Raw genomic sequence first — 24,964 nt, forward strand, 5'->3', positions numbered from 1 at the left:
GTATGTACAAGGGTGAAAGAACATTAGGGCTGACTACTTGTCACATATGCCTTTGTCACATTCTGATGTTGAGAGTGTATATCAGGATGTAAAGTGTGTGGCGGCTCTTGTGGATGCAATTTCATCTTGCGACTGCATCATTATAGGGAGTGAATGGAAAGTGGCCATCACTAGGGATGAAGTGTTGTTTCAGCTGCTTCCCGTCATTAAGTCTGGTTGTCCTTTTGAAAAGGTCTTACAGGGAATCTCAGAAGCTTTGGGCAAGGGGCTATGGAGTTTTCATGTGAAAGTGAGATTTGCATGGGAGCAGCAGTGTTTGTTCCACTCACTGAATTAAGAATCAAGCACTATGTTAACAACTGTTGTAGTTATGGATAACAAGGTCCAACCATGTACTTCACGCGGTGATACTGTAAGTGGTACCCATATGGGTAAAGGTTTAGTCTCTACAACCCATATTGTTGAGAATAATGTTAAGAGGTTTATTCCCAGCTTTTCTGATGAACGGTGTGTTGGTACAGATAAGGTGACTGCGGGTGGATTGATACAGGAACAGCGATGCACTTGGAGTGCTCTTACAGTGAAATTGCAAGAAAAAATTGAAGATTTCATTATGTCATAATTTTGTTTTCCCTTCAAAATTCATGTAACTATATATTCATATGTAACATGTTGTCTCAGGTATTATTGCTTCTTTTCCTTAAGGAAGGGGGGTGTGATGTTGTATGTCAGGTACTGCTCTTATTGTCTGTTGTTTATGTCCTATGCATTCTATCTGGATCCTTATATTGCATCAGGTACTGGCCAGGTTCTGAAACGCTGGCTCTTTGTCAGTTTATCAGTTGCCTGCTCTCCCTAGTATGGATCGGTCACTGATGCAGTCGTGTGTCTTGGCCTTGATCACATCAGGTACTGGACAGGTTCTGGATCATTGATCATTGATTCTTTGTCAATTGCTTGCTCTACCTGGTAGTATGGATCAGTAGCTGATGCCGTCATGTGTCCATTCATTGAAAGGCTCTAGTATTCACCAAAGTGTTTGGAGTGTGTGTTTTTACAACCATTTTGGCACTACATGGGCATTTATGTTCTTTAAAAAATATATATATTTTAATTACAGTTTCCAGAGGTAGCCCTTCTAGTGAAGTGCTGTGAACATTGAAGGAACCCCTACATAGGGTGCTTATCTATCCACTTTTACGGCCCGTAGAATTTTTATAAAGGCATATGTCGGGGACACCTGTTTTCTACAGTGCATGGAGAGAACCCTATTTTACAACCTTTATAAAAAAAAACTTTAACAAAAAATCCACCTACCAATTGATTTGAACAAAATAAGAGCTAAAATTGTAATATACCCAGAATAGGGATCTTAGTGTGAAATTGTTTACTATGTTTCCCTAGGTCAATAGGTCAAACAGAAATATTAATAGATCAAAGAAAAAATTGAGTCATTGGTAATGACTTTCGGCATACATATGAATGATGCCAAAGAGCAATTCCATGTGGACCAATAGCTTGGCATAATGTTTTCAGAACTGCACTCTCTCTGTGGATCCCTTCACAAGCGAGATAAGTTGAATATTCCCCAAACAGTTCTCTTTGGGGTTTGCTGATCCCACTGAGAACCATAAATAATTGTTCTACTACGTACTCTTGTTTCTCAGGTGCTAGTTTCTTGCTTATTAAAATTCCTCGAAAAACATGATGCAAGCTCTTCATTCATGGGAAACGGCTTTTACAACGAAGCCGTTTCCACAAAATCTTTAACCACGCAAGCAGTACAACGCATGCGTGGTTACAACTAATGCCTTTACCACGCATGCCTTTACTACGATGTTTGTAGTAAAGGCATATGTGGTAAAAGTAAAAAAAAAAAAAAGAGGGGGCTTGGGGGGGTCTCCCCCCCAAATAAAACTCACCATAAGTCACGTCGGCATCAGAGTCGATTAAGAGAAATCGGTAAAAAAAATGCCGTTTTTTTAAACGACGTATGACGTCACCACGCAAATAGTCGGTGAAAGGTTTATGCGTGCTAAACGAATTCCGTTGTAACGCATGCGTGGTAAAGGCATGCGTTGCAACGGAATTCGTTGTATCATCATATATTCTTCATTCATATACCAACGGAAATTCTTAGACCCACGTGAGAATAACCTTTGAGGGTTTCAGTGCACTACAGAAAGCAATTCCGTTCCTTTTGCAGTACTGTAAGAAAAGTGTTTCTCTAATTCCATCTAGCTTACCTTACTTATGTAGATTCAAGTTCATAGTGAGGGAAAGCTGCCCTCACGCCCCCTTTGTATATTTGACGCAAGGACTTTTACCCCCCATATGTGGGCCTTTCAATGTGAACTGCCTAGAAAACAAATAACTAATTACAAAATGGTCCATTTATCAGAGACCTATGCAAATTAGGGAGGATTTTAAAAGCTGTGAGAGTGGTTAGTTAAGAACACTGAAAATCAAAGTGATTAGATAACCTTCAAAGATATTAAGACAATTACTTTTGGTTTGAATATGAAAGGATATAACAAGTTAAAGGAATCCATATTCCTTCTGTCTTTTTTCATTTTTGTTCTCCTGTGTACATCTGGTACGTTGACATCTGCAGTGTCTGCCACCTACTATTCAGACACTGGCACAAGTGTCTACATTTTAACTTCCAAATTGATATGATTGCCACTGTGGTAAGGCAGCTGTCTTTATTCAGGTCAACCGCACTGCTTCTTATAGGACAGATATGTAAATTAGGCATGAAGGATATGTTTGTTCCACCTGCATAAAAATCCTATAGAATTTTAGAATGTATGTTTTCATACCAGCCAACGCGCAACAAAATATGTCTAGCTATGAAATGTAATTTGACAATAAGTAGTTAGTGTTTAATCGAAAAGAGCTATTGGAACCTATGTTACTGCACATACGTAACCTGGTCTGATAGTACCAGCGGTGAGGTGAACTAATATTCTCGTTTTCTGCTTTTCTGTTTTACCAACTAAAGTGCCTTCCAAAAGGCATACATGTTTCAGTCTAGGATTGCCACCATTCACATTTGTTCGTGGCCCTCTTAGACAACTGCCTCCTTAAAGGACTAGGTACAGAATGCCCAGGATGAGAACGAGGAAATCCCTGAGGCCTGCCAACTGGAAATATCAGTTAACAAATAAAATATGCAGTATCTATCCACATTCAGAAACAGGAAACAAGAGACCCAATAGGTCCTGGCCCTGCAAGAGACCTGAACCAAATGCTGGCTTGGATATATTTCCTTTGAATTTAATTGAGCTCGAGTAAGAGAGTGAGTGATGGAGATTGGAGACATGCAGAGTTCCTCCCAGCAGAGACATGGATTCAGGATTTAGAATATTTAGGATAGGTTGAATGATACAAAACACATAACACGGTAAGGACATGCTTTATTTTCCAGCAAAACTGGAAGTAGGAAACCTATTAATTTTTTAGGATTGACTATATCTCACCATCAAGGGGCTTTAAATCCCTGCTTGACCCATTCAAAGGAGTCAAAGGAGGGCATTTGTCTTAGCCTGAACCTCTACTTTCCACATTTCAGCATTTCCAACAGGACTAATAGGGTTTGGGGTGGGGTGAATATCCTACTAGAGAAATCCTTTTAACTCAGTGTAACTTCTCTCTTAATGCAGGAGGTTGTGCAGAGAGACAAAGCTGTTGCTTCCCTTTGAGACCTCTAGCTTAGTGGTTTGCATTGAACATTTCTTTTAGAATGGGAAGTTGGGTGGCATCCAAAGAAAGTGGACTGGAACTTGAGAAGTCAGTCTGGAAGAACTGTGCTTCACTGTGGGAAGTTTTTTATTATGGAAAACCAGTGAAAACCTTTTTCTTCTGTTACACAAGAAGACTCAAATGTACCTCTCTACTTGTCAGCTTATTATTTTCAATTACTCTATCATTCATGCCATGTGTCTTCTCCCTCACAAAATGCTCAGAAGCTGTGTAATGTAAAGATTGTAACAAAGCAAGAATAAAACTTAATTATATACATTTGACATACCTCAAATTTGGTTGATTGCTCTTACTTATTCAACAAATCGATGGGAGGCCCAATTGAGTAATATTTGTGGATCTGTTTTGGTTTCATATCAGGCATACCTGTGGATTTTGTATGAGTGTTAATCTGCATTCAACATAACTGTTTTCAACCTTACTAAATGCTACTTCCAACTGTGCTCTTTCAAGTCACCTATGGAAAACTAATCATGAAGGATTTCATAATTTTCCAAAAATGATCAGCTAAGCAGTCCATAATAGAGGTATTATGTAAAAATGTCCCCCCTTTGAGAAATGCACTGACTGAAATGGTCATTCTAAAGACTTGTATATTACTTGTTGTGGTTTTACATTGGTGGGTATGGAAATGTTAATATTGAGAATGTGGCTTTATCCACAGAGTCCACTATATCCCACAGTGGCACTTGTGAATAAATGGATCATGTCCAAGCACTAGGCACTGCTCATTTTTTTATATGACCGACTTTGTCCTGGTCAGGCTCTGGGGAACTGATAACAAATTAAACACAAGTTGGCATCTATTTAGATATCATTTGATAACCATTGATAATAGATTGTGAGGTACAATAACTGGAATTGTCTCGTCCGGATAATTGACTGGGAGCGGTAAAAGAGACAATATGACAGTGGCTACAATTACGCAAATACTTTATGACTTTACAAAGGTTTAGATACAACACTTGGAATTTGTCATGCTGACATCATTTTGGAATAAATATGAGCATTGTTTCTGATGCTACATGTGGGTGCTGGATTTAAATATTAAGTGTCCAATCCCTGGATCGGTGAGATTTGACTACTGCTGAAAGTTTTGTTCGCTGTTAGTGTATGATGCCATGCACTTGTTTCTTTAGCCAAGTGGTAATATTTATAATGAAAAAGAATCCAACATCTAGATGTTCGCCATCCAGACTGTTTGAAAATCGAAACATCTGCTCTTCTCAGAGTCATTCACAAATAACCAATTGGTTTTAGGCAACCACAGCTAACTGTACAACGTTCCTAATGCTTTAATTGCTCAAAATACTATCTTGCAAGGATATAAAATAGCAAAAGCATAAGTGTTGAAAATTTGGTTATAGGATGAGGGGGGTGAATACCTACTCAAGCAACAACCACAGTCTCTCTTAGGGTGAAACACAATCAACCCCAAATTAGCCTGTGCTTAACCCTTTGGTAGCTTAGCACAAAGGAGTCAGGCTTAACTTAGACACAGTGTGTAAAGTGTGCATGCAGCACTTCAAACCGTAATAAAGGGAAAACACAACACAAGAAAATCCTACATCAATTTAGAAAAACAGTCAAATGTAATACATTGTGTGAGTCCAAAATGACAAACGTCCGATCAGTAGAACTGGAGACATGCAATTTTAAAGATTTGAAAAAGAAAATTGTGCCTAGAAGTACACAGCACTAATTGTGGTTATTTGGTCGCACCAGACTTTTTTCAAATTCACAAGTTCAGGCCGTTCGTAATGGAGCATGGGCTGGATACAGAAACCAAGTGAGGACCGCTGAACAAAAGTACCTTAAGTTCTGATTTGCAAAGCATTGCAAGATGCCATGTTGAGGATTCGTTGCACAGTGGCGTTTCCGAGGAGTTTTGGGGTTGCAATGTTGAGTCCTGGATCATCATTAATGATGTCTTCGCAAAGGGGCTAGCGATGTGAAGTCCTGCGTTGAAGATGCGGTGTGGACCTGCAGTTCCGAAGAGCTGAGTGGTTGTGATACAGAGTCCTGCATCGCTGAGGATGCCGTCAATAAGAGACTTGCAATGAGAAGCAGTAGTTTTGAGGAGTCTGCAAGCTTCAATGCGAGGTCCTGCGTCAGTGATGTGTCTCCCTGCAGTGGTTTCGATACGGCTGTGAGCAGTTGTATCACACTACATCAGTTTTGCTTCACAAGACTACAGCTGGGCTGGTAACGCTCCCTCAGGCCAACTTCCAAGGGTTCAGGAGTAGCTCAGAACCACTTGTGGGTAGGACCCCTAGTAGACAGAGTCCAGGCACTGGGTTCAAGTTGGTTGGAGCCTTTTCTGTCCTTGAGGCTTTGATCCGGAGACCAACCAACCAGCCCTAAATATGTGACTCTGGTGGTCCTTGGTTGAAGATCCAAGTCCAGCCCTTCACCCAGGCAGCAGGATAGCAGGGCAACAGAGGAGCAGCCCTTGCAGAGCAGCGCAACATTGCTTCTGAGTCTTCCACAGGTACAGAAGTGTACTGAAGAATTGGATCTGATACTTCAATATTTATACCTGGTGCTCACTTTGAATTAGAAGGTTCTGGAGGTTTCCACACACACAGATGTCTGCAATTTCGTTCCTTTCTGCCCTGACCATAGTTTGTCTGGTGTCACAAAAGACTAGTGTTGAACCCTTTGTTAGAGTGCTCAGGCAGAGCCTTTGAGATGAGCATGTGTGGTTGGTGATAGCTCCTCCCTCTCATCAAGTCAGAGATGGCCAATCCTGCCAACACTTATTGACCTTTGTCTCACTGTCTGGGAGAAATACATAAATACCAACTGCCAACTATGCTTAGTCATTTGACCCAGGATAGGCTGCAGGCACCAAATGGTTAGGAAACGAAAATACCACCATTCTAAAAGTATAATAGGTAAGAATACCAGCAAGGGATTTGCTGAAATACATACACTTATATATACATTTGTAAACCTTTCAGAATGTCATAGCTTGATGTCGCAACTTAATTGGAGGTTCTTTTGAAGGGAACTAAAGAGAAAAAGAATTTCAAGAGCAGGTGTATATATTCATAATGTTTATATTGAAAGTAAAAAATCGGCATATATACAATTACAAGGGTTTACAGAAATACATCTGATGACACATTGACAATGGTTATTGCTAGATTGTATGCAATTTAAGAACCTTATGACAATGTATAAAACTTCCACTTCCTATATACACAAGTTAAACCTGTCAAGCAAACAATACTAGGCTACAGATAGCTTGTTTAACAATGACTAAGAAGGAAGTTGGACTGTGTGTCAACATTTCAGTCTTGCTTGCTGCATATCAGTGAGACCATGGGTATTTCAAGATGAAAAAGGATCCCTTTTAAAGCCCAATAGCGAAAAGTTGACTGGGACTTTGAATGCATGCTAAAAATCACTCAGTTTGAGACCACGACAAAGTAAGATTTCAGTGATGTTCAGTGATGTTGTTAGAACTGGGGGTCTCTAGTTGGCTGAGGTAGTTACCTTAGGCCAAATAGGCTTGATTCCACGTCCAGGAAAGGGAAGGACACCTTCTCAGATAGTCCCTGATTACCCTCATGGTAGCTTGGCACAAGCAGCCAGGCTTATCTTGAAGGCAAGTGTGTAAAGTATTTGCAACCTCGCTCTCAGTAAACCAATGATGACACCACAAATGGACTCCACACAAGTTTCATAAAAACGAGTATATATTTATATAAAAAGATATATGATGAGACCACCTGATATAAATCGAACATATGCGTATTTGTAATATTCCTCATGGCCGGGTATTAGGCCAGCCAGCCTTAGTAGTTTCTGGCGTTATTAATAGCAATTCTAGACTATCGAATGCAGTCCTATTGCAATGCTATGCAAAATAATGCAGTTCGTTATGCAACAATCAAGCAGTTCATAATGCCAAAATAACGTAATGTGTAATGCAACAATCAGGAAGTTCATTATGCAAAAATAGTGCACTGCGTAATGCAACAATCAGGCAGTTCATAACGCAGAAATAATGCAATGCGTAATGCAACAATCAGGTAGTTCGTACTGCAGAAATAATGCAATGCGTAATACACCAATCAGGTAGTTCGTACTGCAGAAATAATGCAATGCGTAATACACTCCCGTACCGATCACGGTGCTGTAGATGGTCTCTCCACCACTCGTAATGACTCGAGGTCAGCTTCTGCCAGCATATGCACCCAATACGGGTATGGTGTAAACCAAAGTGCAGCTCTGCACTCCTGCTCCAGTACTGCCACTCCTCGGCAAGTACAGGCCACAATACGATCTGAAGCAGAGGCTCGTGCTACAAGAATGGGAGAGGCCGAGAGCAGCTCTCTCCGAGCACGCACCCCGCCCCAGGCGGCGACACACATTACCGGGGGGGTTCGCCTCGCTCTCCTCTTCTTGCGAATTGGGCCTCCGATGTGACTTTTTGGATTCCTGGTAGTGGCGATAACGAAGATCTCAGGCTGTAAAAAGGCACATGCACACAGAGTCGCTGAGACTCCCTTGAGCTTCCGGTGTGCACGATCACAGGGCAATCCTCACGAAGGTCTGAGGCTGCAAGAAGCACACTCACACAGCGTCGCTGAGACTCACTTGAGTTCTGGGTGCCCATGATCACAGGGCAATCCTCAAGAAGGTCTCAGGCTGCAGGAAGCATACGCACACAGCGTCGCTGTGACTCACTTGGACTCCGGCTGTGCACAATAACAGGGCAATCCTCACAAAGGTCTCAGGCTGCACAAAGCACATGCACACAGCATCGCTGAAACTTACTTTGACTCCGGGTGCGCACAGTAACAGGGTAATCCTCACGAAGGTCTCAGGTTGCACAAAGCACACGCACACAGCATCGCTGAGATAAACCTTGACACTTTAGTGTTCCTGAGTTTCCACAACAGGGAGCCAGCTCTTCTCTGCGCCTTGGGGATAAGTCACTTCAGGATACAGCACACAGCAAAGTCCTTTTATACAGGGATACACAGCACACAGCAAAGACCCTTAGCCTCTCCTTGGTTAAATCAGCAAACTTCAGCTAGCCCCAGAACACACACACAGCAAGGGTCAGTTCTTTCCTTCAGTCTCTTCAGCTGTTTCTTCCCTGGCAGAGGTTCCTCTTGACCACAAAGTAGTTTCAATCCTTTTCAGTCTTGAGCAATCCAACGTTCAGGGATTTCAGCTCTAATAGTTATACCCCTCAAAGTCTTTTAAGTCTTTGTGTTCAGGGGGACACTGACCCCTGGCCAAACTAGTACTGGGTGTCTCCCTGCCAGTGACACCTTCTTCCTTTAATAGTGGGTTTCCGGATCCTTAATCACTCAGTAGGAGATGGAGCCCTTGTTTTATGGCAGCAACCCAGGCCTCTTCACTTCCAGGGACTACTCCTCCTCTCTACACTCCAGATGCAGGTTAGCCTGTTGCTGTCTCACCCACTCCCCTGGGTCAAGACGTTCCCCAGATCCTATCACTTTCAGATCCAGACAGTCAGTCCACAACCAGGCAGAGACACACAGAAATGTTAGAGCACAAAAACCCAGCCACTTCTAAAAGAGTTGTTTTTAGACACACAATGCAAAAATCCCCTTCACAAAAGATGTGTTATTGAATTGTGAGTCCATGCACACTAAACTTCACCTCTCCCTCTTAAGCCTTTGGGAAGATAGGCTGAAAACATATTGCACAGCTCCCCATTCTGTCCTATGGGCAAGATGGCCTTTCAACAGTGAAAAACGAAATGGAGATTATTTCACTATCAGAACATGGTACACACATCAGTACATGTCCTACCTTTCACATACACTGCACCCTGCCCAGGGGGTACCTTGGACCTACCTCAGGGGTGTCTGATGTGCCTAGAAAGGGAAGGATAAGGCCTGGTGAGTGGATGCACTTGTCAGGACAACATGGCAGTTTAACAAACTGCGAGCAAACACTGCAGTGGCAGGCCTGAGTTCTCTCTTTAGGGCTACTTTTGTGGGTAGCACAATTAGTACTACAGTCCCACTAGTAGCATTTGCATTACCAGCCCTGGCACACATAGTGCACTTTACTAGGGAATTCACTAGTAAGGCAAACATACCAATCACGGACAACCAATTACCATTACACTTTACACAGGAAGCCCGTGCACTTTGACACTGATCAGCAGTGGCAAAGTGCCCAAAGCATCTAAGTTGGCAACACCATGTCAGAAAAAAGGTCTAGGGGGAAAACAGAAAATTTACGGAACTTTGCCAAAAAGGGCCAAGTCCAACAGATGTTTAAGTTGCTCACTGTCCTTTTTTTCAACGGTTTCACAAGAAGCGACCATTTGGTGAAAAAAATCACAGTATTCACATTGGGCAACAAAATCTTCCTCTGGGTTGCAAAATCACTGTCTGTGTTCCTAAGCATACTTAGATCTAAGACCAAAATGTGAAACTAAACACCACCCTTAACAATGGTTGTCAAATAGTGAAATCAGTGCCTGTTTTCATTCAACAGGTTGCTACAAGATTCGACTTTTTGTTACATAGGAAAGTGGGTGGCAAAAAAATTGCCGGCTCCCACTGTAAAAATGCAAATGCTGTTGTGACAGCTATGGACCCAGGACATATGTTTCAGATCTGAGTTCATGGCTGGCTTCATTGCTATCTGATAAGATGAAGAGGACTATATGTGCCAGTCACTCCATTTGCAGTAACACGTGTGGTGAGCGAAAGAGACCTGCCACCAGCCAAAGTCAGAAAACTATAGTGGGCCAATACACCACTTTGTAACTCTTGTTAACCCCTTCGCTGCTGATGACGAGCTCAGCTCGTCATCAGCCACGGGTGGCGTGTGCTGATGACGAGCTGAGCTCGTCATGTAACGCAGTATTTTTAAAAATGCCGCACAGCGCAAAAGTCACTGCAGCAGCGATGCGGTTAAAAAAACTCCCAGTTGCAATTATAGAAACCAATTCAGGATTGAGCAGGATAATAACAATATGATGTGCATTTTGAAGGGCAGGGTCACCATTTGGGGCATTTTAGCACTGAATAAGATATGTTTATTGTTACCCATCTTAATAGCACTCATTTTATCGTCCTCTGTTTGAAGTATAAAATGTTGAACTGCCCATAAGAATTTTAACACTTTTCTACTCTGGGTCAAACATGCATTCCTGGAGCAAACGCATTGGTTAAATTTCTCACTAGACCTGGCTATGGAGATTAGCACATAATTTCAAATCTCTGGCATTTAGGACAAAGTCAGAGACTTCCTCCAAATAACATTCTACCAAAAGTACAGATCCTCACTACTTTCAACAAAAGAAAGAGAAACACACACACAAACAGATTCATGCCAGATGTCATATATGAAGTAACAGCAACCGCTTCCGATTTCATGTATGGACCAACAACTACCTCATGTCCATGGTAATTGTGCCGAAAACAAGCATTTTCAAAGACGACGACGTTGACCTTTTCTCGATTATAGCTTCATTGAGTTGAATGTACTCGCTCTACTAATAACGTGTCAATGCCCAAATCTGTAGTATTCGTTTTCTCAGCCTTAGAAGGATGAAACGCTGAATTGACTAGCAATTGGGACCTGGGAACCCTACATTACTAACAGATTTTGAAAGTATAAACATTAGCCATGTGAGTAATCTTAACAGCTACATCTGCTGCCCAAGTGATTGGTAGGATCAATGGGTTGAAGCACCATTTTCAGAAATCTGTGTCTATCTATCAGGACTCTGTATTCTGGCTCTTCCAGTTGACTAATAAGCCTCCTGCATCCTAATATGCATCGAAGATGGAGTAAGGGTGCTTTATGGTAGCTCTGTTTGATGAGTCAGAGCACGTATTTAGGGCATTATGTGAAATGAGGGTGGTTGGGTTTTTGGTGCACAGTAGATGTTTCTGTGGTGGCATTGATCTGCCTGTTTCAGGGCATAAAGAATGTCTGAGTGAGACTTCTGTGCGGGTAACAAGATAAACACAGTGCACGTATTCACAGTTCCACACCATGCACAACTTGATTCAGAAGATTTAATCTCCAGCCTTTCCCCTAGTGTATATAATTTTCCTCACATAAATTAATTCTTAATTGGAGATTACTTGTAACATATTTGCGATGAATACCAAGCAGGAGATATGTATAATCTCCACTGTTTCGTGCGTCTAAAAAGAGAAACAAAGCATCAACATGAAAATGTACCAAATCATTACCATTTCTTGCTCTGAACGCGTTCAGGAGTGCCATCCATTTGCCTGTTACATGATAAGGAGTTTAACTTACTGTCCAAACCAGCAAATTAAATTTATATCTGCTCTCAAAACCAAAGTACAAAGTTTGATAAAATGGCAGTCGATAAACCTGGCCGCAAAGCCCTGCTCCCAATTTCTTGGTCTCTGCTAGAATAAAAATGTTTAATTGTGATAATTACAGTGGATATGAGGCGAGATTATGGGATCTGTTCTTGCGACACTTGCACTGACAACTAATAGCAAAGTTGCTGCTCTACTCAGGGTCAGTTCTAGGATTTTGGAGGCCCTGGGCAGAAAGGGAATGTGCAAGGTCCCTCTAATTTGAATACAACCTGACTCATCCAGGGCTATTTGCATCTCAACAGATGACACTGCTCCTAAAGCTGCTTTATGCAGACCCCTACTCAGCTGCAGCCCTTCCATCTAAGTTACCTACAAGCACCCCTTAGCAGCTCACAAAGTGTTGAATGTGTGAGAATTGCTTCCCATCAGAAAGAGTTAAAACTGCTGCGGGACAATGGGCGTTCCATGGTGCCTCTGAATGGGCAGCAGGACAGGAGACCTGATTGCAGGACAAACCTGTAGAATGGATCTCCTTCCAATTGGGCCCTTAAGACTTCCTCCCCCCCACCTCCCTCCCCACCATTGGAGAAAAAATTGTACTTTCCAAGCAAGCTGCTGAACCGAGTATTCAGTCTACAATGGAAATTGAGCTGGATCTGAACAAAGAAGAGGAGGGGGAGAAGGCTGTGACTTGGCCAGAAACCTTGGAAAAATACACACTTATATCACCTAACGGAAGTTGGGGCAAGTGGATATTATTCCTGATAGGCTAGAATTCCATTTAATAGAAAATATCCAGCTTTTGCAGGTCAAAACTGTAGACATGCATATGCCTCCCCCCCCCCCCCCAATCGCTCTAGACTCAGAAAGTGGCAAACAAAGTAAGAGGCTTAAGCAGTGGCGTTTTATAAAACTGGCAAGGCTCCGAAGGGGGACGGTTCTCACCTAATGAAGCCGGAAAATGGAAGTGCCCCTAAAAAGAGCATTGAAAGTAATAAGAACTCGAGATGCAGAGAAGGTGATGTAGTCCGTCAGAGGGGTGCCCACCAGGGAAATGGAGTGTTAAAAAAGGAATTATTATCAAAGATAGAGGAGCCAGGATTTCAGGAATAATCAGGTATAAGAAAAGGAAGAAGGAGTTTAATGCCATGTCTCGGCTAATTTTATGTATAACAACAAGATGAATAATGTATGCTGAAATGTATACCGCTTCAATGGCGGCTGTGCACTGTGTACACAATTTTGAAAGGATGAAGGAGCTGATTACGATGGCGGGAAGTCCGCCACCGCTGGGCCAGCGGTGAGCACCGCCGGCCCGGCGGTAGCGGACTTCCTGCCATCACCCTGAATATTCCCACCGCCAAATTAGGATGGCGGCGGGAATGGGAAAGGTACTGTGGTGGACAGAAAGACCGTCCGCCCTGGGACAAGGTACAATATGGCTATGGCGGCGGTGCCGTGCAGGCACCACCATGGGCATTTGGATGCCTGTCTTTTTCGGGGGCGATGCCGCCGCAAAAAGACAGGCAGTGAATGCCTTGGGGGCCCGCTGCCAGCCCCCGGGTGGGTGGCTGCACATGGGGGGTACCTATGGTACCCCCCTGCATTTGTATGTACAAGGTGGCAAGCACCGCACGGTGCCTGTCATGTTGTACATACAAAAGTACAAAATGTACTTTGACATTGTGGTGGGTGGTGCCACCCGCCGCAATGTTAAAATACAGGATGTGCCTGCCACACTTGCGGGCGCATCCTAATTCGTATGGTGGGACCGCCGCACCTATGGTGAGCGGTCCCTTTTGCAGCTGCGATGGTGGGCGGACTTTGTCCTCCCGCCATCGTAATTGGCCCCATAGTCCTCATTTTATATGTCTTTCAAAAACGTATACTGCATATAAGAGTCAGGAATTATTGCAGAAAAATGGGTTTGATTTGTTGAACTACTCAACAAATAAAAATTAGGGGTGTTGCGATCTGGGAAGAAAAGAAAAGCGTAATACAAACATTACTCTATAAATAAATAAATAAATAAATAAAACACTCTCTGATGGCATTGGTAAGGGGCGGTCATACAAATGCTGTATAAGGGTAAAATAATTGTGGGCATGTGTTCTCTATGGGCCCAAAAGGGATAAACAAGAAATTTTTGATGAATTAGAAGTAGAAATGGTAGGTTGGAGGGGTGAACTCTTCATTTTTGGGGATTTTCCCTGTCTGATGGATTATCAGATTGATTCGTCTAGCCTAAATAATTCAGTTAGAAAGATAAAGGTACGGTGGTTTAGTCAGGTTTCTGATCTGGCAGATATATGGTGCATTAATAAGGGGAATGTACCCGTGTTTACCTATTATTCATCAATACATACAACATATTCTTGTATTTATGTTATGTTATGTTATGTTAATTATATTTTTATAGCGCACAGATGCCCCAGCAAAGGGGCGTCCTGGCGCTATGATGTTTGAGTCCCATAGCCTGATTTCTCAAATTGAAATGAAATACACTCATTTTAATAGTTTCTGACCACCTTCCTTTAAAAATACTACATTATGTTATTTTGTTAAAGGTGCACCTATTGAACTAAGATGGTGGATGATTGACAGCGCATTGCTATAGAATAAATAATATTATGATTGTATGCTAACTAACATCAATGAGTTTATGGAAATGAACCAATGCTTTGCTGATTGAATAGTGCTTTGGGATGCACTTAAGGTCTGAATACAGGAGGCGGGAGTGAGGGTACCATAAGATTTGCTGTTGGCTAGAATAAGGCTAAACAAGCAAGTTTAATTGACAATTATAAAAAAAAGACAGAGAATTACAACATTTGCACATCAATGTCATACAAAAGGATGGTGGAATGGGAAAGAGATATGCTGTTATCTGATCCACTCTAGGATTGAAGAGATAAAGCAGCTGCATAACATAAACCACAGAAAGGACAAGAAACAGAACATGGTGAGGCAGTTGGCAGATTGTTGGCATTAAATCCAAAAGAAGGGGACTCTTCATCAGTGATAGCTTGAATTAAAGATGAAGAGGATATACCTAGGGATCTGCTCAACTGATTAAGGAGATTTTACAGGTTGTTTTCGAAACTATACACAGAAGATAAACAGACTGAAACCGATGAGTATGATAGAGAGTGCAGCAGCTGTAAGGAGAGTGCTACACTACCCATAATAGAGCAAGAGGATAGAGATGAACTGGACCTTGAGATTAGAAGAAGACATATCTGAAGCAATAAATATGTCAGCATCTCAAATGGCTGCAGGAGAATATGCAATACCATTAGAATGTTATAAAACCTCACCCACTCTATTGGTACCAATAATGAAGAAGGTGGTTAAGGAAATAAATGATGCTCACAGAACACCACATTCATGAACCAAGACGAGTGTAGTAGTTTTTTGAAGAAACATAAACCACCTGAATATTGTAGCTCCTATAGACCAACTTTATTAATTAATGCTCAAACTAACATTTACTCAAAGATGCTTGCTATTAGTTTAGCCACAATTATTAACCAACTGGTCTCTGGCATTCAACATGGCTGAATACCTGGTTGAGAGACCACTTCATGCATAAATTATGGAATACATAGGTTTGGTTTAGCTGCTGTAAAAATATATAGATCAGAATTATACTGCAGGATGCGAAAACACTTCAAACAGAGTATCTTGGTAATGTTTGTGGAAGGTCATGTATTGCATAGGGACTGGGAACAGATGCATGTATAGGGTGTGTGGTTAAAACCCTGTGCACAAATATTGATAATGGAAAAGGCTGCTCCTGGTATATTGATCACACGGGGGACCAATGTCTCCTCTGTTGTTTGCATTGTGTTTGGTACCATACATAGATGTTTTACTTTCTGATAAGGATATATTGCTCTTGACCTTTAATTTGATTGAATTTAAAGTATTAGTGTACGCTGATGATATTCCATGTACCCTAACGAGGTGATTAAAGCTATAGAGAAGGAGGCTGAACTTTCTGGAAAAGTCGCATGATACAAGTTGAACAAATGAAAGGCACAAATAAGTGAGAACTATAACATCAGTGTAATGACCAACCAAAAAATTAAGAAAGCAGCTTATAATAATGGGGTTAAAATAATCAGTAACCCAGAATTTATTTTTCATCTGAACTACGCCCAACACCTCAAGAATCCTACTGGTTTATTATATAATTGGCATCACCTACCGTCTCATAGGAGGGCCGCCGTAATATAATCAAAACACATATGTTACCAAAATTCTAATACTTATATAGATCAATGCCCTTTTTGATCCCCAAATTTATATTTCCCGTAAACTCGACTCTATGATAAGCAGCTTTACATGGGGATACTGTGAAGTCAGGCAAGCGATGAAGTTTTTAAAATTACGAGTACAAAAGTTTGGTTGGGCTCTCCTGGAGTTTAACTTTCATTACTCGGCCTCTATGGCCCAAATAATGTTTTGTCTGGTAATTGGAACACCTCTAGAGTGTTTTATTTCCTATATTTACGATGACTTTCGGACCAGATGCAAATGGATACTTTATAAAATAGTTGTACCTTAATTATTTTAAAAGAGAATGTGTTAAGGTGAGGAAGGCTGTAAGACATATCTGGGAGAAATGATGCAACATGAATGAAATAACAAATATCAATAAATGCCTGCCTCTGTGGGGACAATCCTCATTTGTGCTTATATGTAGTGGTGGTATATCTAATAAGTGGGCATATTTAAGACTGAAAAAGGGTGGCCAACTGTAGATTTAAGTTTCTTCTACAGACTGAACAACGAGGAAAGATTTTCAATATTTAGACTACTTTTAAAAAAAAAAAAATATCGATGAAATGACCCAGATGGCACATAGCTGGACAGAGAAGTTGTGTTCTAAAATACGAATGCAAGATATAAAAAATGCTATAGGTATTTGGAAACTCTGCATTCAAAGCAGTTAATGTACGCTTCAAATGATTTAAGATGCTAAAGAGGTTGCACCATACTCCCTAAAGATTGTATAAATGGGGCATAGGGCTGACACGAAGTGCCCTAGATATTGACTGGAAGGTGCTGAAGATATCCATATGTTTCTTAATCGCAATAAACGGACTCATGTTTTTTACAGAGGTAGCGACAGTGTCAGTGGAAAGTTAGTTAACCCAGCTAAATTTCGCTATCTCCTGCAAAATATACAATTAGGAACAGATCATGGCGCACTTCATGTGTAGGCAACTTTTATATTTACATCTGTCACTGTTGCCCACTTGTTTATTACCCAGGAAAGAAACAACACTGTGCTACCAAATATAGGTAGATGATGGGGTCGTCGGTGGCACTAACAGGAGGTTGGAAGAGCAGCTCAGCAAAAGAGGATGGAGAAGGATAGAAAATGTTTTCTAAAATCATGGGTACTTTTAGTAGAAGGCTGTATTTAAAACTGGATAGATAAGAAAGGTTGTTTATATATGCACTGCTGACATACAAAACATTTTAAATAACTGTCTCTGCAGATATGTACATAATGATCAAATATATGTGTATATCCATGTTTCCTTAAATAAATAAAAATAAAAAAATCCACAAAGTAAAGGATATCAGAGTGGAAGAAACTTCAGCTTCCGATTTCGGTTAAATCTATAATGTATTTATTGAAAGAAATCTGTGAGTGAGAGAAGAATTGGATTAGGGGACGCCCCAGCACCAGTTAAATGGTCAAGCTCCCCAAAACAATTGGGCGATCATATTTATCCCCTAACATAGAGACTTCTAGATGCAGTCACTGTTTATTAGTTTCGGTGTCATAGTGATCAGCTGAAGGGTTGAGATCATGAGAATGAGAGCACCGAACTTGCAAAATATATTAACAGATTTCCACAGATGTAACATTGAGTGCAAAAACGTTGAATGTGCTGTCAGGGGGTACTTCAAGTTAATAGGATTTCCCATGAACAAGAAAACATATCTGTTATGGGTTAAAAAAGTAAGCACTATTAAAGACAATTTATGTTAAAGCAACACCTGTAACAGAAATTTGTTTATAACATTGTCTGTTGGTTAAACTAGGATAAAGAGCACTTTTTACATACTACAAGGTACAAGTCACTTGTATGTCATTGACTGGTTTTGACGACTAAAGCACTATTGTGCCATTACCTGCTTCTCCTACCAACAATTCATGAGTTGAAGTGATATATTTACTTGCTTTTACAGATATTGTGTTCCCTTTTATTTCGTTTTTAGGTTTTGACTGGCGATGCGCACGTAGTGCGCATGCGCCAAAAAACCTTTTGAGTTGTGTATGTGGGTCGGGTATACGCCCCCTCCTCCCTGTGGCTAGCTCCATAAATGGAGGCTAGCCATTGGGGGAGGGCTCCATCCGTTATTCTCGGACCAGATTCGGGGACGTTCCCGAAAATTTTTGGCTTTTGGCGACGTCATGCTACATCAACCAAAAGCCCTCGGGAACGCCCCCGAATCTGGTCCGGCATTGAGCCGGCACCCGTCTTCCTGCTTGCGTGAGTGCTTTGTTTTTTTTGCCTTATGTCCGTGTGTGTCTGTTCCCGCTCCCCCCCCCTCCGCTGTCAGTGTGTCCGTGTGTGTCTGTTCCCGCTCCCCCCCCCTCCGCTGTCAGTGTGTCCTTGTGTGTCTGTTCCCGCTCATCCTCTCGGTAGAATGCTCTGTTCCCGCTCATTCTCTCGGTAGAATGCTCTGCTTCACCCCCCTTCTAGTCTTCTAGTGTTCTGATAATGCTTCCTTTCCCCTCTGTTGAACCTAACGCCCCAGCCCCTTGTCTGTCCGTCGGTGGGCGGGCGTCGGGCGTCTCCCTCTAAGGCACTCATTTCTCCTCCCTCTGGAGCCCAATGTCCGCCCCTTTTCCGATTGAGGTGTTCAGTTTATGCAGCCCCGTTCTTCATGTAGAACTCACTGCAGGCGTCCCGCCCCCATCCTGCGGGGAGGGGGCTCCATTTAAGCATCCTGTCTTTATTTCTGTAGAATACAGTGTCCCGCAACCTCACCTCAGAGTGTTGTTTACCCCCACTCCCACCGAAGGACGCCAGGGTGGGCTTCGGATCTGTATTTTATTGATGCAGCAACAGCCCCCACCTAGAAGGCTGTGACCTTTGCTCCTCTTTCACTGGGAATCTGTCCAACAAGGCGACAGTCTCACACAGGAGCAGAGAGCGCCGCTCTTCCTGGAGGGAGGGCTCGATAAATGTTTTACCGATGCTTCGCCATCCTCCTGTCTGGGGCGTGGGTGGGACTGCGTTGTCTGATCTGGACTATTGCACTGGCGCATCCCCCCTCCTGTGATGAAAGGTACCTCGGGCACCTTTCACTGATGCATTAATGACACCCCCTGCCTCGCGCCTCAAGGACCAATCCTTGTGCAGGCCGAGGGCGACCTAGCGGACAGTTGCTGCTTGGCCTCAGTTGTTTCACCGATGCATCCTTCCCCAGACACTACCTCGCGGACCTCTCTATTTGTTGGGAGGGGTCGCTGTTACACAGATGCATTAATACATCTCCTGCCTGACCCCCCCTCCCCCTCCTCCCCCCGTCGTCCTCTGCCTGGGAGAGCCCGCAAAAGGGGGGGGGGGGCGTTGAATGGTGGTGGAGGGGCTCACTTCGTGTCAGTTCTACTCAAGCATCAGTTCTGCTGTGATGCATAAGTCCCCCCTCCCCCACCGCTCGGAGATGGGTGGGGGTCTTTACCACCGATGCTGCTGCCTTCCCTCACTGCTCCCTCAGCCCTCCCTCCACCACATGCTCAGCTGTCGCTCCTCATTCAGGCAGCGGGAGTCCCGCTCAGCGGATGGGCTGCCTCGGCCGCCGTCTGCCCGAGCGCTGTCCAGCCCAGCCCAGCGCCTGCCATGGCCAAGGAGCTGGACTCCGAGCTGCCCCGGATAGACCCGGCCATCCTGGTCTTCCTCCTGTACGTGGTGATCTTGCAGGAGCTGGTCAGTGGCTGGATGGAGTACAAGCGGCAGGCCAGCAAGCCCAAGAAGCAGGCGGGGCCCGTCTGGTCCTCCAGGTGAGGGTTCTGGGGCAGAGGGCACGGACCTCTCGGAGGGGCCTGGGGTGAAGGCAGGGGCCCGCACCTGCAGTGAGGGCTCGGGCTTTTGGGCGCTGGCACAGACGCCTCAGGTGATCTCTGTAGAAGCAGGACAGGTTTTAACACAGACACCTCGGGTGGTCTATGTGGCAGGAGGGCAGGTTTTCACTCACAGACATCTCAGCTGGTTGCTGTGGCAGGAAGCTGGTCCTCACACAGACCTCTCAGGTGGTCTCCATGGCAGGAAGGAAGGTATTCACACAGACATCACAGGTGGTCTCCGTGGAGGCAGAGTAGGTTTTCAAATACAGACAGTTCTCAGGTGGTCCCTGCGGAAGCAGGGCGGGTCTTCACGCACAGACATCTCGGGTGGTCTCGGTGGCAGCAGAGTAAGCCTTCACACACAGACACCTCTGGTGGTCTCTGTGACAGCCGGGCTGGTCTTCACACAGAGACATCTCAGGTGGTCTCTGTGGAAGCAGGGCTGGCCTTCACACACAGACATCTCAGGTGGTCTCTGTGGACGCAGGGCTGGCCTTCACACACAGACACCTCTGGTGGTCTATGTGGCAGCAGGGTAGGTTTTCACACACAGACATCTCATCTGTTTGCTGTGGCAGGAGGCCCGTCTCCACACAGACATCTCAGTATGTTTCTGTGGCAGCAGGGCAGGTCTTCACACACAGACATCTCAGGTGGTCTCAGAGGCAGCAGGGGAGGTCCCCTCAAAGACACCTCATATTGTCTATGTGGCAGCAGGGCATCTCAGTTGGACTCTGTGGAAGCCGGGAAGGTCTTCACGCAGAGACATCTCCGGGTGCTCCGTGCAGACAGCAGCGATGCTTAACATGTCTGCAAGCACAACTACCGGAGGGCCTCTACTGCAGCAGGGGCACCGAGTAGGCGTTCCTTTCATACACAATCATCTCAGAGGGGTCTTTGCAAGCAGCAGGGGCGAAAGCAGGGTTCCATGCACAAACATCCCGGGGTGGGGGGGAGGGGCTCTGCATATAGACCCCTACTCTCTCTCCTTCTGTTTGCAAACATCTTGGGGGTCTCTGCAAACATCAGGGGGGAGAGTAGATCTTCACATAGAAACATCTCAAGGGGTGTTTGTGGGCAGAAGCTCTATATGTATACATACATCTCGGGGGGTCACTGTGGACAGCAGCTGCACATGTATATAGATATCTCAGGGGGACTCTGTGGCAGCAGCTGCACATGTATATAGATATCTCAGGGGGTCTCTGTGGACAGCAGCTGCACATGTATATAGATATCTCAGGGGGTCTCTGTGGCAGCAGCTGCACATGTATATAGATATCTCTGGGGGTGTCTGCATCGGGGGAGAGAGTACATCTTCAAACACAAACACCTCAGGGGTGTCTCTATGGACAGCAGCTGTACATGTATGCAGACATCTCAGGGGACCTCTATGGACAGCAGCTCGATATGGATACAGCATTCCAAGGGGGGTCTCTGCGGACAGCATCTCTTCTTGTATACAGAATTCCCAGGGGGGTCTCTATGGACAGCATCTCTTCTTGTATACAGAATTCCCAGGGGGGTCTCTGCGGACAGCATCTCTTCTTGTATACAGAATTCCATGGGGGGGTCTCTGTGGACAGCATCTCTTCATGTATACAGAATTCCCAGGGGGGTCTCTGTGGACAGCATCTCTTCATGTATACAGAATTCCCAGGGGGGTCCTCTGTGGACAGCAGCTCTATGTATATAGACATCTCACTGGGTTTCTGTGGGCAGCAGAGAAGGTCTTCATACACTGACATCTCAGAGCAGTCACTGCATGCGGACGTAGAGATGCTCTGCACACATGTACTTGTATTGTACAGGCTGCAGCATTTCAGTACATAGAACAGCGCCCCTCAGCTCCCACAGCCACAGCCACAGCCACTGTTACTGTTTTATTTATTATTTTATTTCAGTGTTGTTTCCACTACCAAATTCTGGACAGGCGTCTGGAGTGTCATTCACACGCGGATCACTCGGAGCCCTTCCTGTGTGTTATCTGCAGCGAATGTGTGTGCATTGCACGCACCCTCCCCATAACAGATATTTGCATGCATTTGCCAGGCAAATCTACAAACGGAAACGAGGAAGCTCTGGCCATTTTTAGCCTCAAATGACAACAAATCTGAGTGCACTTAGGGGGAGGGGCGCGGGCACAGCTGCGCATCGTTCAGATGGTTCCACAGAGTGCAGGAGAAGGAGGAAAACAAACGACAGCTGGGTAGCTCATCTACCCACATTCCCGCTCTCTGCACAGATTTTCTTATTGTTTAGGTTTTGACTGGCGATGCGCACATAGTGCGCATGCGCCAAAAAACCTTATGAGTTGTGTGTGCAGTCGGGTATCCGCCCCAGTCTCCCATTGGCTAGCTCCATAAATGGAGGCTAGCCATTGGGAGACGGGCCTGTCCGTCAATGCCGGACCAGATTGGGGGGCGTTCCCGAGAATTTTTGGCTTTTGGCGACGTCATGCTACGTCAGCCAAAAGCCCTCGGGAACGCCCCCGAATCTGGTCCGGCATTGAGCCGGCACCCGCCTTCCTGCTTGCGTGAGTGCTTTGTTTTTTTTGCCTTATGTCCGTGTGTGTCTGTTCCCGCTCCCCCCCCTCCGCTGTCAGTGTGTCCGTGTGTGTCTGTTCCCGCTCCCCCCCCCTCCGCTGTCAGTGTGTGGCCGTTCCTGCCCCCCTCCCGCTGCACTCTCCCCTATAATGCAGACACTCTTCATTTGCCATCAGCCGATGCCGCTGGAGCTCGGACGATGCTCGAGGTGTGGTTCAGGGCCCGACGGGTCAAAAGTTGCTAAAAGTGCATCAACACGTGTTGCCGCATAGTGGCACGCCCTATGCAAAGGTGGACTTATCACCTTTCTGTTGCTTAGCGCTCTATTTGGGTGTTAAACTGATACTTATGAGGTGCAACCAATGCCCATACACTGTTAACAAGTTTTAAAATGAAGAAATGATGATCTAACATCATTATGAAATGTGTCGCATTGTACCGCATATTTTAGCTTTTCATGCTGCATAATTTACCCAACCCTGCAACATAATTTGGCCCTTTCATTTCGGAGTGAGACACGGTGGGTGGATGGATGCATGATGAATGGATGTATGCATGATGCATGGATGTATGGGTGGCTGCATGGATGGGTTGTTGGTTGGATGGGTTGGTGGATTGCATAAATTGTTGAGGGATTGGCTGTATATATGCATCTATCCATCCACCCATCCATGCATCTATCCATACACCCATCCATACCCCCATTCATGCATGCACCCATGCATGCATCCACCAACTCATCCATGCAAGCATTACAACAAGAGCCTGCAGCTCTCCTTCGTCTCTCCTCGCCCCCCTTCCCTGTGCCCTGCCCTGCTATTGTAAATGACAATGCCATTTATTTATGTTAAAAAAACATAAATAAAAAAAATGTCAAGAGCAATGCCAATAGCTCTAACTTTAACAAAGGCAAAACCATTGCATTGTAAATGCTTGTTAATCTTCTAACATGATTTTTTAAATCTCATCCAAATTCTATTGATGAATTAAAGCCTTACATCCCTCTAATAATGTTTTAGCTCATGATATTTCAGAATACAATGGATTGTGGTGTGTTTAGCTTTTTCATTGTGTTCAGCAACTGCTGAACTTGATTAAGATTGTATCTAACTTTTACTAATAGTCAACCTTGAGTAGATATGATAGACTGAAGAGAAATGTTAAACATAAAATGAATTGGAGGTGTCACATGTTGCAAAATCCCTCAGTTTTTTATTCTTGGCTCTATTGAGGTCTCAGTGCTGGGGCATTCATGGCTATGCCTTGTGCTTTTGGCTGTCAGTGTTAATCACCTTACTACTGCCAGTCCTGTGCCCATTTTCTGCTGCAATATCTTTTGCCCACCTACTGGGTCTCCGCCAAGTACCATTCTTTCAGAGCTTCCTGACCCAATAGGTTATGACTGGCCAAACTTGTGCCTATGCTATACCGACTATGACTTTGTCAAGCCGCTTCCCACTGAAAGACCCGATATCAAGCATAACTATCACTATTTCTTAGTGAATTTCAGCCAGTTCCTGTCTTTTTCCGAAGAGCTCAGCACATGCTGGGGCTTTTTATTTAACTTTTTTACATTTTAACTGAAGTAACATGAATCATAAGTACCTGCATGGTTAGTCCTGTTTGGTGAAAATTCAGAACTGTCTTTAAGGCATGCTAGGGAGCTAGTGACATGTACGAGTGCCACAGATTGCTCCTGCCTCAAGCCTGTGCTAAGATGCTCTTGCCAGAAATAGTGAGGCATGATACCTACCATGCACTGTATGTACCAGGAGTGGCAACTCAGTGAATATCTGGAGGAGAAGGTAATAATTTCAAATATGAAGCTGCTCTTTACCCCATCTATTAGCTCTACAACTCCAGTGGTGTGTGTGAACTTCTAAAGCACATTAGAAGTTACACTCCATTCCAGTTGAACCTCTGATTTCCTGATGCAGAGGCATTGACAGGACACTTGTGATGTGTCTCTGTACAGACTCACATCACGGGGCTGGGCACTATTGTAAAGCAGAGGGGCAGACAGAAAGGGCACAGCGAGGATGATGATGATGACATTTACATAGAACACTAATGTATAGCGCATCAACTTACCACTAGCATTTATGATCTAGCCAAGCCTGCATGGTACTGCTCGGAACAGTTAATATGGACATAGAACAGGGACAGTAGAAGGGCTAGAACCGGTTTGGCTTGCTCAGCCTACCCAAGCAATTCGCCTGCATGAAGCACTCTTAGTAATTGGTTTT

The 24,964-nt window shown here is 44.0% G+C and overlaps 1 protein-coding gene across 1 annotated transcript in view; it reads left to right on the top strand.

Moving 5' to 3' along the window:
- Positions 1-24,964, top strand: part of PDE1B (phosphodiesterase 1B) — a 1,669,085-nt gene that overhangs the window by 81,394 nt on the left and 1,562,727 nt on the right. The window lies entirely within an intron of this gene.

The sequence above is a fragment of the Lissotriton vulgaris genome, chromosome 1_1, assembly GCF_964263255.1.
Source record: "Lissotriton vulgaris chromosome 1_1, aLisVul1.2, whole genome shotgun sequence".
Taxonomy (NCBI): Eukaryota; Metazoa; Chordata; class Amphibia; order Caudata; family Salamandridae; genus Lissotriton; species Lissotriton vulgaris.